General features: G+C 43.1%; 2 protein-coding genes across 6 annotated transcripts in view; one reads left to right on the top strand and one right to left on the bottom strand.

The window, feature by feature from the left end:
* The window catches only part of LOC137249084 (kelch-like protein 4), an 84866-nt gene that overhangs the window by 17052 nt on the left and 48091 nt on the right, over positions 1 to 19723 (top strand). For 2 of the 4 annotated variants that reach the window (XR_010952248.1, XR_010952249.1), the window contains exons 2-4: positions 6723 to 6856; positions 10838 to 11222; positions 11282 to 12607. The exons of the other annotated variants lie outside the window; for them this stretch is intronic. The gene's annotated coding sequence lies outside the window, so the exon portion shown is untranslated. Of the gene's footprint in view, positions 1 to 6722; positions 6857 to 10837; positions 11223 to 11281; positions 12608 to 19723 lie in introns of those variants that run through there. 4 annotated transcript variants of the gene reach the window in all.
* LOC137249078 (kelch-like protein 5) overlaps positions 12974 to 19723 on the bottom strand; it is a 49593-nt gene continuing 42843 nt past the window's right edge. The window contains exons 6-7 of one of the 2 annotated variants that reach the window (XR_010952247.1): positions 15899 to 16392; positions 12974 to 15833 (exon numbers count right to left, since the gene is read on the bottom strand). The gene's annotated coding sequence lies outside the window, so the exon portion shown is untranslated. Of the gene's footprint in view, positions 15834 to 15898; positions 16393 to 19723 lie in introns of those variants that run through there. The other variant, XM_067780237.1, reaches the window with a different exon arrangement.

Genomic DNA, 19723 nt, shown 5'->3' with positions numbered 1-19723 from the left:
CAGTTCTTCATAGGGCGTAATAATATACACACGGAAATCAAGCGCTTGGCCTCCGTAATAAAAGTGCTGTACATCGAGTCGGCCCTAGAGGTAAAGAATTTAGAACATAAATTGCGTGCAAGCGAATGCGCCAAGGATAGAAGTCCATCACCCCCAGGAAAGCGACCGAGAAATAATTCGTACTCGACCAAGGAGAACAACGTGGTAAAACCCACTACTACTCTAAAAGATGTCTTACCAGGGCACGTGGGTGGTCACAAACGACGGCAAGAAACGCAAGAGAAGACGGAGCGGAAAGAGGAAACTGCAGCCCAAAAGACGGGAGAGTGGCAGTTAGCCAAAAAGAAGAGCAAGAAAAAATCACTTAAGGCTAGGCCGGATGCAATCATCATTTCCAAGGCGGCGGATGCGACGTACGCCGACATATTGCGTAAAGTGAGAAGATGCGACGAATTAAAATCCCTGGGTGATGACGTCAAAACGATTAGAAGAACGGCGAAAGGAGAGCTGTTACTAGAGCTGAAAAAATCGCAAGATGGGAAAACAAGCGCGTACCAAGCAGAAATTGAAGCGGTACTAAAGGACTCGGCTAAAGTTATAACAAAGTCCCAAATGGTCACGCTACAGTGCAGAGATCTCGATGAGATTACTACGCCCGAGGAGATTTGCAACGCCCTCCACCAGCAATGCAACATCAAACTTCCAGATGTGGCTGCCATAAAAAGCATACGCACAGGGTACAGTGGCACGAAGTCGGCACTTATAAGCCTTACAGCGGATGATGCCAAGGCGGTTCTTAATACGCAAAGAATCCGGGTAGGATGGGTTTCCTGCCGAATTAGAGAGCTCATGCAAGAAAAACGCTATTATAGGTGCTGGGGCTACGGGCATATAGCTCAGAAATGTAAGGGACTGTAGATAGGTCTAGCCTATGCAGAAAATGCCGCCAGGAAGGTCATAAGGCTGCAAGTTGCGAAAATGCACCGAAATGCGCGCTATGTGGGGGACAACATTCAGCAGGCAGTTTTAAATGCCCACAACGTGAGGGCAGCAAAATGACTGTCTCATGAGGGTATTGCAGCTCAATTTAAACCATTGCGAGGCAGCCCAAGAGCTATTATCCCAAACAGTCTATGAAGGAGGATATGACATAGTGGTACTCTCTGAACAATACAAAAATCGCCAGGAGCAGGGTTGGCTCTCAGATTCAGCAGGGAAAGCCTCAATTTGGGCACCAGGGAAATTTCTCCCACAGGAAATTATGACGCCAACGGTAGCAGGATTCACGTGGGCAAAAATCAACGGTATATACGTCTTCAGTTGCTATGCCCCTCCGAGCATGACCATCGCCGAGTTCGAAGACATGATATACGGGATCACCATTGAAGCACGAGGTAAACACCCGCTTTTAGTGTGTGGAGACTTCAATGCATGGTCATCTGTGTGGGGAAGTAGACGAACCAACGAAAGAGGGAGAGTTCTCCTCGAAAGTCTTACTTCTTTGAGGCTAGAACTCCTAAATGAACCAGGGATATATACCTTCGATACAGGTACCAGACGATCCATTATAGATCTCACCTTTGCTAGCAGCGAAATAGCAAGACGAGCAAATTGGTCCATAAGCAACGTCTACACACACAGCGACCATAAAGCTATTAGCGTAGAGCTGCTCGAAACTCCACGAACGGTAGCAGCAAGACATCGACAAAGTAGGAAATGGAAACAGCACCTTTTCGACCCACAAATATTTGACATTATCTGGAAGGACGCCATAGTACGAGAATCGCATGCGGAAGACCAGTCGGTTCAAATCACTAAGTTGCTATGTATGGCATGTGATGCTGCCATGCCCAGAAGTCGCGGAAAAGCACAGCGCACTCCGGTATATTGGTGGAATGACGAAATTGCGGAAGAGCGTAGAAAATGTCACAAAGCACGAATAATAGCGCAGAGGGCACGCTCATCACCACGATATGCAGAGCTACACAGCACCTATGTCGCACAAAGAAAGGCACTTAAAAATGCCATAAAAAAGAGCAAGAAGTTATGATTTAGGGAACTGCTGGATAATGTCGACCTAGATCCTTGGGGATCAGCCTACAGAACTGTGATGGCCAAAGTTAAAGGACCGATATCACAGCAACCTACGTGCCCAATACTGATGAATATTATTGTTGAAATACTTTTCCCGGCGCAAGATCGCTGGACTTATCCAAGCGAGGATCTAGAAAGTACGGAAATTCCGCAAATTACAGAGCAAGAGGTGCTGGACGCTGCAAAAAGAGTTGCTGATAACAAATGCCCAGGACCCGACGAAGTACCAAACATAGCCCTTAAAGCCGCGATTACAACTAGGGCTACATTATTTACTGACCTTTTTAATGCCTGTATGCAAGAAGGCGTGTTCCCTCGCCCGTGGAAACGACAAAGACTTGTCCTATTGCTGAAACGTGGTAAACAGCCGGACCAACCATCCTCATATAGGCCACTTTGTATGCTGGATTCCCTAGGGAAGATTTTCGAGCGTATAATTAGTGAGCGCCTACAGCTGACTCTAAAAAGACCAGGTGGCTTATCGAATAGTCAATATGGATTTCGCAAATCAAGATCCACCGTAGATGCAATACAAACAGTCGTCAATATAGCTAGAGAAGCTATCTCTGGAGGCCAAAATAAAAGGAAGTTCTGTGCACTGATTATGTTGGACATCAAGAATGCTTTTAACACTGCGAACTGGATGCAGATAATGGCAGCGCTGCAAAGCTTCGGCACTCCAGCTTACTTACGCAGAATTATAGGTAGCTATCTTAAAGACAGAGTACTTCTTTTTGACACGGATCAAGGAGCTAAAGAGTACAAAATCACAGGAGGCGTCCCACAGGGATCTGTTCTCGGTCCAACGCTTTGGAATGTAATGTATGACGGGGTGCTAAAGATTGATTCTACCAGAAAACACGCAAATTGTGGGATATGCTGATGATATTGCAGTGGTAGTAGTGGCCAAGAAACTGGACCTGCTTCAAGCATTATGTAATGACGCCGTAGCAAGAATAAAGGAATGGCTGACCAATACAGGACTGGAGTTGGCTAGCCAAAAGACGGAAGTGGTATTAGTAAGCTCCAAACGGTCGGCGAACGAGTTAGTCTTAACTGTCGGGGATCATCAAATCACCTCAAAGGATTCCTTAAAATACTTAGGAGTGCACATTGACTCTAAGTTAACTTTCAAAGAGCACTTCAGAGCGGTGGGGGAGAAAATTACCAAAGTTAATGGATCACTTATGCGAATAATGCCTAACATTGGTGGTCCGAGCGAAGCTATACGTCAGCTATTGTCCACAGTAACCAGCTCAATAATACTATACGCAGCACCAGTGTGGTATGGATCTAAACAGACCCATCAAAAATATATATTAGCAGCGTACCGACTTGCTTCTTTAAGAATAGCAAGTGCTTATCGGACGGTGTCCGACGACGCGATCCGGGTTCTAACCCGGAAAATCCCAGTGGACTTACTGGCAAGCGAAATGGCCGATCTGTATAACACTAATATCGAGCGACCATCTGAAGGAGACAAGAAAAGAGCAAGGACACAAACAATAGCTAAGTGGCAAGAACGGTGGGAGGCCTCGAGTAAAGGGCGTTGGACTTTCACACTAGTTTGGAACGTAGCTCAATGGAATGAGCGGAAGCACGGCGAACTGAACTACCATCTCACGCAGATAATGAGTGGACATGGCGGTTTCAAAGAGTATTTATGGAAGCGTAGGATAGAGGAAGATCCTCATTGCCCAATGTGTACCACAGAGTTAGAAAACGCAGAACACGTCATGTTCTACTGCCCCCGTTTCCACGAAGAAAGACTCACCTTGCATGGAGTCTTTGGGGAGGAACCTACCACGAGAAATTTAGTTTCACATATGTGCAGCAGGAAAGAATGCTGGACTGCAGTGAGCAAAATGGCATTTATAGTAATGACACGCCTGATGGATGCTGAGAGGGAGCGCAGAGAAATGCGCATGCGAAGCAGTGGCGATTAAATGGACACTCAGAGCAAATAGCGGGAACCTGGACGCAGGGACAACAGTAGGCTCTTAAAAAATGAGAAATATGGAACACCACCCTGAAGTAATGCGAAAGTGGTGCCGGGGTGGGCAACGGTTCCAGAACGGGGCTGTTTTTTAGTCTACGGACACACGGTTGCTGCGACGGCAGCAATTATGGTGCATTAGGCATTTTTCAGCCTCCCCGCAAAAAAAAAAAAAAAAAAAAAGGTCTTAACAATCAATTGCTAGCTTGCGTAAATGATAAAAAGAAATATATGACAGTCTTGTTTATTTAGCACAAATTTGAATTTTTAAGAGACGTGCCTCTGTGAATATATTGCGTAGTTATTCCTAAGTTGCTATATTATTTATGTATCTATATTATTTTGAAACCTTATTAAAACCCGAACAACACTACTTACCAGAATTATACAAGAAAAAAAATAGAAAAGGAAGGAACATAAGGTAAAATAAAATAAAATAGCATTCAATAAAATAAAATAAAACACAATAAAGGTAGAATAGGTAGGAAGTTGAGGAAACTTTTAAAGAGGGAGTACAGGTATGCGTCGGGATGGTACCCCTACTAATCTAGCGTAAGAAAGAAATAGGAAAACTTAGAGTAGCAATTTTCTTAGGAGCCTTTGGGTTGTACTCGCCGTAGAAAAGGATATCCAATTAAGTCAGATACTCTCACATCTTAAAATACACTTACCCTGGAGTTTTCTTTTGCTTAGGGTTTCCCTTATAATAATTTTTCATAAGCCTTAGTATGGCTTTAGTTATATAGCCTGTAATGCAGGCATGCTTAACCAACGAACCGATATCATTTCGTTACGATAATTAACGTTAATAAACGAAACAAAGTCATTTCGATTCGTTTATTAACGTTAAGAACGTCAAATTAACGAAATGATTTCGTTTCGTTTTCTGCCATATCAAAACGAAATCAAATCGTTTAAGTTGATTATTATTTTCAAACTATGCTGGCAAAGCTGATTGATGGCGGAGTCATTAAAGGTGAAAGCATTAGCCAAGCTGATTGCAACTTTTCTCATGAATTTTGAAAGTACGAACATTTCTCAGAGTATTTTTGACATTACCACCATCGAATTACACAAACAAACTACATGGAGTTTGTGTGTGTATGTGCGCTCGCTGTTACCACCTTACGGCTTCACCATGGATATAGCATTGCCAGCACAATTCAAACATAAAGTATCACGTTTTTGTTAACGTTTTTAACGTTAACGAAAGTTTTTCGTTTCGGTTAAAAACGAGATACAATTTATCTTGATAATTTCTTTATCGATAATATTTCGAAGTGTTTCAACGGAAACGGTGGAAATTTTTTGATAAACGATTAGCTTAACGTTAAGGTGCATCCCTGCTGTAATGCCATGTATATACGGAATAAGTTTTTACTGAAGTGTTTTGATAATGAATTGTAAATAAATTAATATTTAAAATGGGAATGCTGGCGTTGCCATTTATTTAGAAGGCACGTAGGGTTACCAGGTAAGGGGCCACCGAAATACAGGTGCGTCGGTGGCCATGGATTTTGAGGGTGGGACATGCACCGGCCGTCGCAACAACACCCGCGGCGCCCCAAGTTATATTCGGCCCTTTTTGTTTATTTCCCTTCTTTTATTTTACTTTTTCAGCTATTTTGTTTTTGAATTTGATTTTCAGCGTTAGTAACCGGCCATGTCCGGTTCGGTAGTTTTTTTTCCGTCAGTTTTTTTTGAATTGGAATTTAAATTTTTTGAATGCTAACGGTCTGTCCGTGACATCCGGTTCGGCCGGATGTTGTTTTATTTTGTATTGATAAGCGTTTTGAGTCGGTCTCTGCGCTTCTGTCAGTTTATTTTAAATTTGACAGCTGCTCGTTTTGGTAGGCATGATAGGAACTTTTTTCTGTTTATGGCGCAGGAACAGTAAGGTTGGCAAGGACCCGCCCCAGCCGACAATGACTAGCCACTGTGCACCAACACATCATGCCGACCGCCTTCCTTACTGCTTCCACTGTAAATGCGATATTCCATAACACCGTTGGGGACGATGAGACAACTTCCGTTTTTTACAAACTCTTGATTAGCACTGCTAAGTCATACATAAAATTATATTATATTTTTTATCTTACAACATTCGGGAAACAATATTTACATCAAAGACGGTAAATATAGCGATGGAGTGGAGTTGGGCATCAAATTTACTATCTGAGCTCTCACAATAAGGTCACAGGCCTGAAATAGGAGCGAAAAAATTAAGCCATTTTAGGGAAGCTAACGCCACAAGCTTTTCCCCAATTTTTCCTCTTCCTTGATCTTGCGGGGTAATTCTTTACTTTAGCTCACAACTGCAAAAACTCGTGCAAAAATATCGGGAGGTGTCAAAAAAATGCGTTTTGGACTCAGGACGACGAATCCGAAAGCGAAAATTAAAAATTTTATTTCTGTCAAAAAATATTCCCAAAAAACTGAAAAATGGCACCGGAGCGCTCCGAAACCGGGGGTGGAATTCATAGTATTTTTGCGCAGGTAATAGTCTAGTTGACGGGTCGACTGCTAATACGCTACCAAAAATATAGAGAGAGGTGTCAAACGACACGTCTTGACATCAGTATTAATAATCCGAAGGCGGAAAATAAAAATTTTTTTTTAAATTTATTTAAAGGTTGCGTTAATCCTAGAACAAGTACATTGATTTTACGTGGCAGTGTTGAACAATTTTTGGAAGAAACTGAGCTTCGTTACATGATGCTATAATGCTTGTGCGGCGTACAATTAAACATGATTCTGTTGTTGCTGGTAAGTCAAAATATAAATTGAAAAAAATTCTAACCTTAGGGCCTCATTCTCTATTACGAAACGAACTTTCGATGCGGATCAGAGACGAATCGCTAGTGTATTTGCACTATGTTAAACAATGGCAACTTATCACTTGACAATTACTTTTGCCTTCCTGTTAGTTAGAAAGGTAAAGACCGAACGAAAATGATAGAGAATACCATTGCTAGACGAAATCGTTTGGAGGCGAATCGTTCGTCTGAGCTATCGTTCGCAATACAGAGGGGGGAGGGGGGGTGGATAGGGAGGGATGGCCTGAAGGTTTAATGTGGCCACATAAATCGTTCCCGAGATGGTCGGGCTAGCACTTTAATGGTGCTGTGTTACCGGAGCGTACCGGATCTGTATCCGGCTAAAAGACCATCACATCGATAACACTCCCCAAAGCCTTCGGGGAGCAACCTTATCGCCACAAAAACAACAACAACATTGTGTCCAAATCCCGAAAAAAAACTATAAAATTTGTGTCAGTGAAATGATAATTATTGCTTTTGGTTGTTAGTTTTGAGGCATCGTCATCGAGTTCCTTCTGATCCTATATGCCGGTTCTTTTGCATTCTTTTACATGCATAAAGTGCCGATGAAGCCTTCCTCACCCTCTCCTCCACGTTGAGCTTCCATGACAGCTTACTGTCTAGGATCATTCCTAGATATTTTGTGCAAGGTTTCTCCCGTAGGGTCGCCCCTCCTAACTTAGGCCTGGTCCAATTAGGGATCTTGTACCTCTTTGTAAACAAGACCATATGCAACGTCATCTGCGTAAACCGTAAGTTTTTCTGGTCCCTCGTAGAATCCCCTAAGCAGTTGGTTAATGACCAGCGTCCACAGCAGAGGTGATAGCACCCCGCCCTGCGGAGTGCCCCTGTCCACTAATTTCGTGGCCGCGTACAATCCCCATTGCGATGTAATCTTACTGCAGTTTAACATGCAGTCGATCCATCTGGGTAAGGCTGGATGTACTTTAAAGTAATTAAGACCATCAATAATCGCTCATTTAGAAAGCCCCGGCAATGCTTAAGAAGACTTCTAGAGCATATTCCTTATATTCCAGGGCTTTTTCTATGCTTATTACCACCCTATGCAATGCGGTGTCTACTGACTTGCCTTTGGTGTACGCCTGTTGTGTTGTGGAGAGCAGCTTTTCATCCACGTTGGACTTTATGTACACATCTATCAGCCTCTCAAAGGTTTTGAGCAGAAATGATGGTAAGCTATTGGGTCTATAATCTTTGGGATACACGTGACCGATCTTCCCCGCCTTTGGTAGGAAAGCTACACGAGCAGTTCTCCAAGAGTGCGGTACATGATTCAGTTTATGCACCCATCGAATATTATTTTAAGCCATCCCAAGACCGCCCTACTTGAAACTTGTAGCATGGCCGGACATGTACCATCTGAGCCCGGCGATTTCACCACCACTACGAGGTCCTCAGTAGTGTAATTAGGCAGCATATATGAATGCAGCTGTTTCCTTACCATTACTACAGCTCGCACCCGTCCTTCCGTTTGCGCATAGTAAACGCCAAATCCGCGCGAGCTAAGTCCAGAAACCTTTCCTCCCGATGGAAGCCACGGCTTCTGGATCAGCGCGTTAGGAGGAGGAGTTCGCTCGACGTCACTTTACTGTGTTGGAGGTTTATCTGTAGGACTCGCAGCACCAATGGGCTGCTTGTCCCCCTCCAGCACGTTCATCGTGACGTCGTCGTCCTCCCCTAGCCCTTTGGGTTTAGAGTGTTCGAAGCCCCCTTCAGCCTCTTGTACCTGTTGTGCCGGGTGTTCCTCTGTGCGACTCACAGCACCATCTGGCTGTTGGTCCCCTTCTAACACATTCGGAGTGACGTGGGCTACCTCCACCTGTCTTTTTTCCCTTAGGCTTTTGAGGTCCTTTTCGACTTCGCCCACGTCCAGCGTGTTAGGACTTTAATACCCGCGACTTCTTTTCCTGAGTCGCATATAAAATTTGCCTGTACCTAAGGACATTTTTCCAAGCTGCGCGTACAATATATCCTCCGCCTGCTTGTTTATTTGGAAGATGTATAACTGACCTTCCTCCGTAGGCCGAGATACAGTAAGTATCTTCCAATCCTGTGTCGGTATGTTCGGATTCTGATTCTGCAAAAGTCGCAGTGTATCCTCCGACTTCATCACGCATGGTATCCATACCTTAACTTTTGGTACCTTGGGGATTTGCGCTTTATCCACCATCTCAAAACGCGCGTTCGTGCCCTGCCTTTGGAGGTTTGGAACCTCTTCCTCCAGCCAGCGCAAGCTCGCGATGTTGTCGCACGCTATCATCTTCATACCATTATACCATCACCCGAATCAAAGGTTGGAAGGAGCTTACTTGGTTATTCCCGCATCATCTTAAGCATTAAGCTAATAAGCTCCTTTTCTACAGATCTCCACCTTTCACTAGTCATCTGTTCGAAAGGACTGCTACGATCAACCAGCGCCACAGTCAGTGACTGCTTTGCCACATCACTCCTCTTCTCGGGAAAAGCCGGCGTCTTAGTGTTATTTCCCTTTGGCACCTCCGAGAAAGTCGGAGTCTTAGCGTTATCTCCCTTTGGCTTATCTCCTACTTCCATAGTTGGAACTTCCCTCTGACTCGCAGCCTTCGAGGTAGTTGCTACCTCGCTTTTGGGGCCCATCTGTCTTACAGCTTTGGGCCTACTTGTCTTGTCTATGGGACTGCCCTGCGTCGCGGCTCTGGGACTGGGCCCTTTCTGCCTCTTGAAAGCAGGCTTGTCGCCTTCCGCCGAACGTTGCCTTTTCATTCTGCCATTAGACGCTTCTTCCTCCTCATACCGGTTGCAGAACCGAGGGTTTCTCGCAGCAAACCTTTTGAACTGCCTTCGACCTACTTCTACCGCCTCATGAGCCCATGCCAAGCGCTCGATCTCCTCTTCTGTTGGGTCCACCACTGCTCCCAAGGGTTGTACAATTCTTAGTACTGCACGGTACTTCGAGAGTGCTCTTTGCTCCGTACCCTTCTCCACTCTTCTACTCCTTTTTCATTTGTGTGCTTCTCCAACACGGATTTCATTGAATCAGCACTACTCTCGCTCCCCGAGTCCGACGCATCGCTTAATGCGTATTTGTCGTCCTTGGCTTGCGGCTCAGTCCTCTTCTTATCATCGTCCTTATGAAAATTAGGTAATGAGTCGTTCATCTTGGTCGTACGACCACCAGCCCGACAAGGCGGGCTCAGCGGTCCAGTATTATATACGGGGAAAGAACCGTCAGCCACAGCAGCGCCCCTTACTGTGGTAAGGCCATCAATACTTCCCGAGGTGGTCCGGTATCGGGAAGGCTCCGTTCGAATACAGCCGAATTTATCCCCTGGCTACAAATCGTCCAATAGGCACGGTCCGCATAACACCCTGGATTAGGGGGTTGACAGTTCTTGGTCACCAACATCCCGCCGCCCTCCTATGAAGCGAAACGGCGTAGATGCCAGTCCTAAACAGCTCCTCCTCATAGTCGGGCGCTATGGAGATCGGCTAAGCCCTCACACCAACGACGATTTTCGTTTCAATTGCTAGTTCATGCTCTCCAAGATGTAGATCCTGATCGAAAGTCACACCCAAAATTTTAGGGTGTAAGACAGTCGGTAGGGTAATGCCATATGATCGAAATTTGGCGCGGTCATGTTTTAAATAGGGTCACTGATGATTTGGTTGGTGACAATATCAGGTTTCGCGAGACGACAAAACTGGAGAGATTGGGGAGATAGCTGTTTATTTTATTACAAAGCTCATCGATGTAGGAAACAATAGCATAGGCGTAGAAGCAATAGTGACTCCTGGTGGTAAAGGTAGCTATTGATATGTAGAAGTTAAGCAGAAGTTTGAATATGAGTTTTTTTAAGTTATAGCAAAAAAAGCTTTTTTTTTTTTTTTTGATTTTATTAAATTTTATAAAATGTTTCTTCCTCTACAGTTCCATTTCGGTATTGGATGGTAAATATGGCTTTCGCATTTTCTCCATCAATAACTGTGAAAAGGTGGAAGAAATCTATACGTGTAAATCTCACATATTATCTTGGTCGAGCGCTTCTTCAATAGCTCTCTAGTGGTGATGGTGACAGCAGAGAAACCCAACTGTTTATAAATGTTACACTTCAAAAAGAATCAAAATATCTGCCATTGCGTCTACGGCTCAAATACCCACAGTATATGAATGAATCGATTGCACCTAATTGTCTGCCTAACGGATAGTATACATATTCATCAAATCGAAAATATTGCACCAAACGAACTGGGTCTGAATACTAAAACAGTACACATATTCAAAATCGATGAGGAGGCAGTGATGATGGTATAGGGTGAGTTGTTGAATAACATACGAAAACCAATTTAACCCATCTATATATTTGCATTACAGCTAAAGCTTTACAAACAGCAAAAATTGCTGGCGCCAAGCAATTGGAAAAGGCAGTGAAGCATTCATTACACTGTACGGATGGGGTAAAGTTAGAAACTGCTGTTGTAACAGCTGCCACCGACACAACGGTCATCTCTACTTCGCCGAGTAGCGGCGCGTCCGACTATCTATCGAAGACAGTATAATCATATCTTTTGCCAACACAGGTTAGCGATGTGCTTGCACAGGAAAAGATTTCAATTGGAAAACAAAAACCAATTAATCGAGTTTATTTATTATTAAAGTATTTACTTTTCTTTATATCAACAGTATTAATTTAAGTTGCAATATCACATACATATATAATAAGGGATGTGATACGATTGCTGTCGGAATTGGATTTGAAACCAATCAATACTCCTGCTAAGGGTTGCAGAATTATTGCTTGAATAATTACATTTAGAACAATAATAAGTCTGACTCAATTACAATTCGTACATTTTTAAGTTCATCAATTACTACAGCAATCGGATTCCACGACACCTTTGAATATTCTTGATCTGAAAAAAGAGTAAACCTAATCTGAATTTCTACTAAGCTTTAAGTTGTAGATTATTTAAATAATTGGAGTTTTTTCTGAAGCTTAAAATTATTTTCTGTTCGCTTGGAAAAGATTTCAATTGGAAAATAAAAACCAATAAGGCGAGTTTATTTATTATTAAAATTCTTACTTTTCTTTTTTATCAACTGTATTAATTTAAGTTACAATTTCATGTACATATATAATAAGGTATGCCGTGATACGATTGCTGTTGGAATTAGATTTGAAACCAATCAATACTCCTGCTAGGGTTTCAGAATTATTGCTTGAATGATTCGATTTAGAACAATAATAAGTCTGACTCAATTACTAGTCCTACATTTTTTAATTCATATTTTACTTTATTACTTTCAAATTCAGTTACGACAGCAATCCGATTCCATGACAGCTTTGATTATTCTTGATCTGAAAAAAAGAGTAAATCTAATCTGTTGTTGATTTAAATTGATTCAAATAATTGGAGTTTTTTCTAAAGCTTAAAATTATTTTCTGTTCGCTTGGAAAAGATTTCAATTGGAAAATAAAAACCAATAAGGCGAGTTTATTTATTATTAAAATACTTACTTTTCTTTATATCAACTGTATTAATTTAAGTTACAATTTCATATACATATATAATAAGGTATGTCGTGATACGATTGCTGTCGGAATTAGATTTGAAACCAATCAATACTCCTGCTAAGGGTTGCGGAATTATTGCTTGAATGATTAGATTTAGAACAATAATAAGTCTGACTCAATTACTAGTCCTACATTTTTAAATTCATGTTTTACTTTATTACTTTAAGGCCCTTATTATGTATGTCACCGTGAATGTTTGCGTCGCATTCACTCACATTCACCCAGAATTCGTATTATATAACTTCTTACGTATTCGCGTTCGTTCTCTTACGTAGTCACTACGTATTCACTGCGTATTCACTGAGACTGTCAAGCCCAATACGTAGCCAGTATAGCCACTTATTACTTTTGTTATTTCGGAAAAGTTTGCAGTGCAATTTTTTCGGAATAACATCGTTTTAACGAGCTGGCAATATTACAGGGAAACACCTTACAAATGTTACAAACAATTGTAAACAATGGAGAAAACTTCATCTATGGAGAAAACAGTGTAAAGCAATATATCCACTTCGTGTTGTAACGTCGTCGCGTCAAGTTCGTTTCCCCACATCTCAACCGCGTGCTATAAAAGGACGCTATTCATGCGGTTGAGAACAAAATGGCGGATAGTGAGGGAATCGAAATGGCAAAAAATTATTAAAAATAGTTGAAAAACTTAAAATTTATCGTACTTGGAGTAAACCATTAAATCAAATTGAATATAACATGGCGTGGTGCCAAGTAAAAACCAACCCTAATTGAAAATACGAACAATTATAATAATTAATACCAAATTGCAAGCTGCTAAACATGGTTCTGGCCATCTTGGTACTACCATTGTGTATTAGTGGAGCTAAAATTACATATACAACAATCTTAAAAAAGAACAATCCGACATACAACCTGGCGTTATGGACTAGCGTCCGTGCCATTCAACCAAACCCCAAAAAAAAAAAAGCAATATATCAATAGATTATTAATATTGTTTGGTAATATTTTTATGTGAAGTGTTTATAATTGTTATTATTGACTTTTTGTGAACATGTAAAGAAAAATTTATAAAAGAAAACAAACATATGCCTGAGTGTATCACTTTAGCCTCCTTCAACCAAATTTTGTTTCAAGATTTCTTGTTCGAACTTCATTATAAAATTGCTTCAATGTTCCTTTAAATTGTATGTCGGGGTTGATTCTGGATAAGTAAGAATTTAACATGTAACAGGTATCCAGATTGGAGTTGAGCTAGAGTGACTCGCGTCTACCTTCTGCTTTCCTTCTCTGCGAGTTTGGGTTATTTAACTTTAAGAACGGGGTTCGCAGGGCAATTTCTGGCATAGAGGTCCAGGAGCCGACATTGAATGTCATCAAAGGCATGTGCATCATGGACAATGATGGCAATCGCATTTTCATCAAGTACTATGACAAAAACGTCCTTCCAACTGTATGTCGAAAAACGTTTGGTATTGAAAAATTTGGAAAATATTATGTTGGCATTTGATGAGATCTGTGATGGCGGGTAAGTGGGAGATGTGTTTTGTAAGTTGTGAAATAGTTCAAGAGCTGACGTGGTTACATCATTTTTAATCAGACTAGATATTAGGCTAACTGAAAGTGTAAAGCTCTTAAACTAATACTGTAACGTTTTTTTTTTTTGAGACTTTTAAGGTGATGTATGGTAACGCAAAAGACTCTTGAAAGCACAGGGGTAAGGTTGCAGTATATCTGATTTTTAAATTAAAAACTGCAACGAAATGCTTAGCTTGTAGTTCCTGTTGGGTTTTAACCATGTGGATACTTCAGGCAAATAGGGCGTCACCACCGCGTAACATGTACTTCTTCGATAATACAGTCTTGACAAATAGCTGCTAAAACATCAACATTGTTTTAGCAATCAAAGATGTTCTTCTTTGCACTATCGAAAAAAGGAATACTTTGCATAGGCAAACGGGGCTGCGAACTGATTTTGTTGTTGTCGTAGCAGTGCTTCGCCCCAACCAATAGGTGTGACCGATCACAAATTTTCATCAATATCCTCTAACGGAAGTCCAGGGAAACTTGCTGTTTCAACAGGGGTGGATCATAATTAGAGGAGTGTTAGAGGACTTGGTTCCACAATACAGTTGAAGAGATCATGTGGGGACACGTTACAAGATGGACATATGTTTTGTATGTCGGGGTTGATTCTGAATAGGTTATAGTTTAACCTGTTACAGTATCCAGATCGAAGTTGAGCTAGAGTGACTCGCGTTTCCATGGGTAGTGTGCGTTCTTCTTCTGAAAGTTTTGGGTATTGTTCTTTGAGTACTGGAATCACCGGGAAATTCCTGGCATAAAAGTCCGACGCCTGTTTGTGGAGTTCACTGAGGACCTGCTTGTGTTTTTTGGCTTCATACGGCTGTGTTCTCAGGTGCTGTTTTTCCTCATAATGCGTACGGAGATGACTCCTTAAGCCCCTGGGCGGTGTTGGTTCATCAATCAGATGTCTGTTGGGATGCCCAGGTTTCTGGGTATTCAACAGGAACTGTTTGTTTAGCATCTCATTTCTCTCCCAGATGGGGAGTATTCCCGCCTCATTATGTAAATGGTGTTCTGGGGACATAAGAAGACAGCCCGTGGCGGTTCTGAGGGCAGTATTTTGGCAGACCTGTAGCTTGTTCCAGTCAGTAGTCTTTATCTTGGCGACCATATCGGAGACGCGTAGCATGCAATCGGCTGGCCAATTGCTTTGTAAGTGGTAATGAGCGTTTCTTTATCATTACCCGAAGTGATGCCGGCAAGAGATTTGAGGATTTTATTACGGCTATGGATTTTAGGAATACCTACTGAAGAAGATTTAATGATGAGCTGTACGAGCTATACGCAGACATCAACATAGTCCAGCGAATTAAAACGCAGCGGCTGCGCTGGCTAGGCCATGTTGTGCGAATGAAAGATGATGCTCCGGCCAAGAAAGTGTTTCTATCGGAACCCGCCTATGGAAGCAGAGGTAGAGGGCGGCCCCCACTCCGTTGGAAGGACCAGGTGGAAAACGATTTAAACTCCCTTGGTGTGACCAATTGGCGCCGGTTGGCGGAGCGAAGGAGCGACTGGCGCGCCTTGTTGGACGGCCATAGCCGTTTAGACGGTTAAGCGCCAATTAAGTAAGTAAGTAAGAAATAGACAGTGAAACTTTCGAATGTTTGATTACCTTTTGCTACACAGGCACTACGATTATTACCATGAACAATGTGGACCGAATGCTGAAGGCCGCCATGATGTTGAAGTTAAATGACGCTATTAGCGATTGTGTTAACTTTCTAATGGAGCATATAACCGAATATACACCAACGCGAGCATATGCCTTGGAGAGTGAGACACAGTGTGCTTTACTAACTGAAAAAATCTTGAATTATGAACTGGAAAATTTTATAAATGTAAGTTTTAATTATTTCACATACCTTCTATCTTCTTAATTTTTTCTCGAATTTGCAGATAATTGAAAACGCTGATTCTTTAAACTTCGACGCAGACAATCTGCAAACAATTCTAGAAAATGATGATTTGAATGTGCCAGATGAGACACTTGCTTTTGAGGCAGTGAAACGTTGGTACGAACACGACGTTCCCGCTCGTGAAGACGAACTTCCGGATATAATTTCGTGTCTACGGCTAACGCAGTTCGATACGAATTTCTTGTTATCAAATGTTCAACCATTGCCGGGTTGTTACTTTGTTGCATTGGAAACATTATCTTGGGTCAATATTCCTTCAAGTCGTGGATCTATATCATTGAGATTCACAAATTCACGGAGGCGTCAAACTGAAGAAGACATGCAGTTTTTGGCGTTAAACAGGAAGGTAAACAATATTTCTTGAAGTCGACGATATGTGCATTCGAGAGTGTACAAAAAAAGGAAAACGTGCCATCCGAGCTCGAAATTGTTTCCAAATACTGTGAAAACAGAGAAAGTAGTTTCTTCTTTATAAGATATTTATTTCAATGGGTGATTTATTATTATTAAGGATTCGCACCGGACACGCTTTTTTGGGAAAAGTAAATTTTTTTGTTTATTACATATCTATTTGACTATTGATTTCAATCAGTGATATGTTGTTGAAAAAGTATGCGCGCCTGGTCACGTCTCCATCCTTAATTCGAACTATATTCATTAAACAGCAACAAAAAAAAAAAAAAAAAATCAGATATCATTCGCTTGTCATTATCCGAGTAAATAAATAACGAACTTATTAGTATTTGCCACAGTGCAAAAGTGAAGAACAAGAATAGGCTAGAAGTTCAAATTAGCTGCTCTTATACGGTGCAGACATATTGTTACGAATATTAGCCACTCTAAGGGGTACTGTCATCTCTAAACCGATGCTAAGCAGTGACTTGATGCACATCACTAATTCAGTCATTATGTCTACACATATGTACGTGCACGCAGCGGAGAAGCAACGCACAAACACGCTTCCCAAGGCAGTCGGTTCTATGTACCGGAGCGACTCGGGATTTTTCCCGACCAAGGACTGTCATTTCAGTGTGACCCCATCTAATTTGTTTCGTCCCTCCCACAAATTGTCATCCTCCCAGCAGCTCCTTGCAGCAGGACTGCTCCATATTCTCTTACTCCGGGAAGGCATCGAATCCAATCCGGGTCCGTCTCCTGACCCCGGTCCTGAGAAATGGTTTTGCTGCATCTGCCGGAAAAGAATCTTTTTAGGACGGTCATACTCTGTTCAGTGTGTCTCGTGCAAGGGATGGTTGCATCGGACATGTTGTTCTGGGCTTGATCCCAAAACCCTACGTCCACGTAACTTTTATAAATCTTTTTTGGCTCCTTGCTGTTCACGCCCAAGGGCGTCCCGTAGTCTACGCCTAAGCGCCCCCACTACCTTCTAGCAGCCCGCTGCTCAGCAAGCCACAACAAGTACCCGCTGCTGCTCGCGCCCCACGGCGCCAACAACTCAAACAGCTGATACCACTCATAACTACTACCTTCGTAGCAGAGTTGGTAGCAATGCTGAGCAGCCCCTGCCCCCGTCTTCTCCCCCCTCTTTTCCGGCAGCAATCGTACAGGTCAGGGAAACAGACTCTTAGTCCCTACCTCCGTTTGCACCGTCTGCCAGCACAGAATATATAGGTTTGCGACATCCGCCCAATGCAGCTCCTGCCTTGGGTGGTGCCACTTTCCTAGATGTTCTGGTCTCCGCGACGGCAACCCCCCGACGGGTTTCATCGCGCCATGTTGCCAGGTCGCAAACCCAAATCATCCGGGTACCCCAATGCTTGCCCAAGGACGCCCAGTCCCAGGGCCACAACAGTAATTGCGTCCTGGCCTTCCACAACCCAGGCGTAGTCACCCGTCACTTACCCCCAGAGTGGCGACGTCTCCCCTTATGCACTTCAGAATTCTGCAGTTAAACTGTAATGGACTAACTGGGAAGATTACGGAGATAGTCGATTTCATGAAGCGGCACAACATCCGCATTGCTGCGATTCAAGAGACTAAACTCACAGCAAGATCTGCATTGCAGAACTGCTCTGGGTATAATGTCCACAGAAAAGACTGCGAGAGCGGAAATGGAGGCGGTCTCGCGTTTATCATACACCACTCTGTGCAATATTATATATTTGATCCTGGCATCGACCGCAGGGACAATGTCTTAGAACGTCAAGGCCTATCTGACCGGTCAGGCGATGCAAACCTAGAAATCATCAACGTCTACATCCCTCCTGCCACCTGTTGCACCAGTGGATACCGCCCTAATATCAGGGCCTTACTCACTGTCAACAATCGCATTATCTTAGGCGATTTCAATGCCCATCATGATCTATGGCATTCAAACTTGCGGGCGGACAGTAGGGGTGAGATGTTGGCGGATCAAATAGCACAATACACGGAGACGCCCCCCCACGTATGGTAGGAAGCTGTCACAGCTCGCCAGATATCTCAATCGTGAGCGCAGAACTCGTAAACTGCGTCAACTGGCAGCCGATGGTAACATTGGCATCCGACCACCTGCCCATACTTATTTCGCTTGAGCGTACCGCCGACTTCATCGTCACTCAAAAACGCACTTTCATAAACTTCAAGAAAGGAAAGTGGGAAGAATATAAATCCTTTACAGACAACCGCTTTGCTGCCCTCCCTATCCCCACTGATGCCCGCCAAGGGGAGCGTGCCTTCCGTAAGGTCATTAAATCCGCCTCGGCACATTTCATTCCCGCCGGGAGAATTCCCGAAATTCGGCCCCACTTCCCGGCGGAGACCGCAAACTTAGCGAGAGAACGTGACAGCTTGATCCAGGCGACTCCCAAATAAGGGATATAAACAAACGCATCAGATTGCTTGTGGATGAACACAAGCGGGCGAAATGGGAGGAGCACCTAAGAGGTTGTAACCTCTCTACCGGTGTGGGTAAACTTTGGTCCACCGTAAAGTCCCTATCGAATCCGACTAAGCACAAAGACAAAGTTTCCATCGCCTTTGGCGACAAAGTGCTGTCGGACGCGAAAAAATGCGCGAGCACTTTCTGCCGACAATATATAATGCATCCTACGGTCGAAAAAGATAGACGGAGCCAATAGACACGCACATAAACACAAATTCAGCGCGTCACCAATCACCATCACCGCTAAAGAGGTTGAGGACGCCATTGGTCGTGCTAAACCATCCAAAGCAGTGGGTCCAGACGGCATAGCCATGCCGATGCTTAAAAGCCTAGGGAAAGAGGGTTTCAAATATTTAGCGCATGTCTTCAACCTGTCTCTTTCCACCTTTGTCATACCTGAGAAATGGAAAATGGCTAAGGTGGTCCCGCTACTAAAGCCTGGGAAACCAGCTAACATAGGTGAGTCGTATCGTCCGATATCTCTCCTATCGCCAGTGGCAAAGACGCTTGAAGCTATTTTGCTCCCTTATTTCCAAGCAAATTTGCAGCTAGCCCCTCATCAGCATGGCTTCAGAAAACTCCATAGCACTAACACCGCGCTAAATGCCATTAGCACCCAGATAAGTTGCGGTTTAAATCAATACCCCCACCATAGAACAGTACTCGTAGCGCTAGACCTATCAAAAGCTTTTGATACGGTCAACGGTCGTTACTGCAAGACCTGGAAGGGTTTACCCTTCCCCCATGTCTTAAAAGGTGGACCGCAAATTATCTGGGTGGTCGGCAGGCATCGGTGCAATTTAGAAACGAAACATCAAAACCAAGGAGAATTAAACAAGGGGTGCCACAGGATGGTGTCCTATCCCAACTTTTGTTTAATTTCTACA

This window comes from Eurosta solidaginis, chromosome 4, assembly GCF_040869045.1.
Source record: "Eurosta solidaginis isolate ZX-2024a chromosome 4, ASM4086904v1, whole genome shotgun sequence".
In the NCBI taxonomy this organism is placed as follows: Eukaryota; Metazoa; Arthropoda; class Insecta; order Diptera; family Tephritidae; genus Eurosta; species Eurosta solidaginis.
This window is presented reverse-complemented; position numbering and strand designations above follow the sequence as displayed.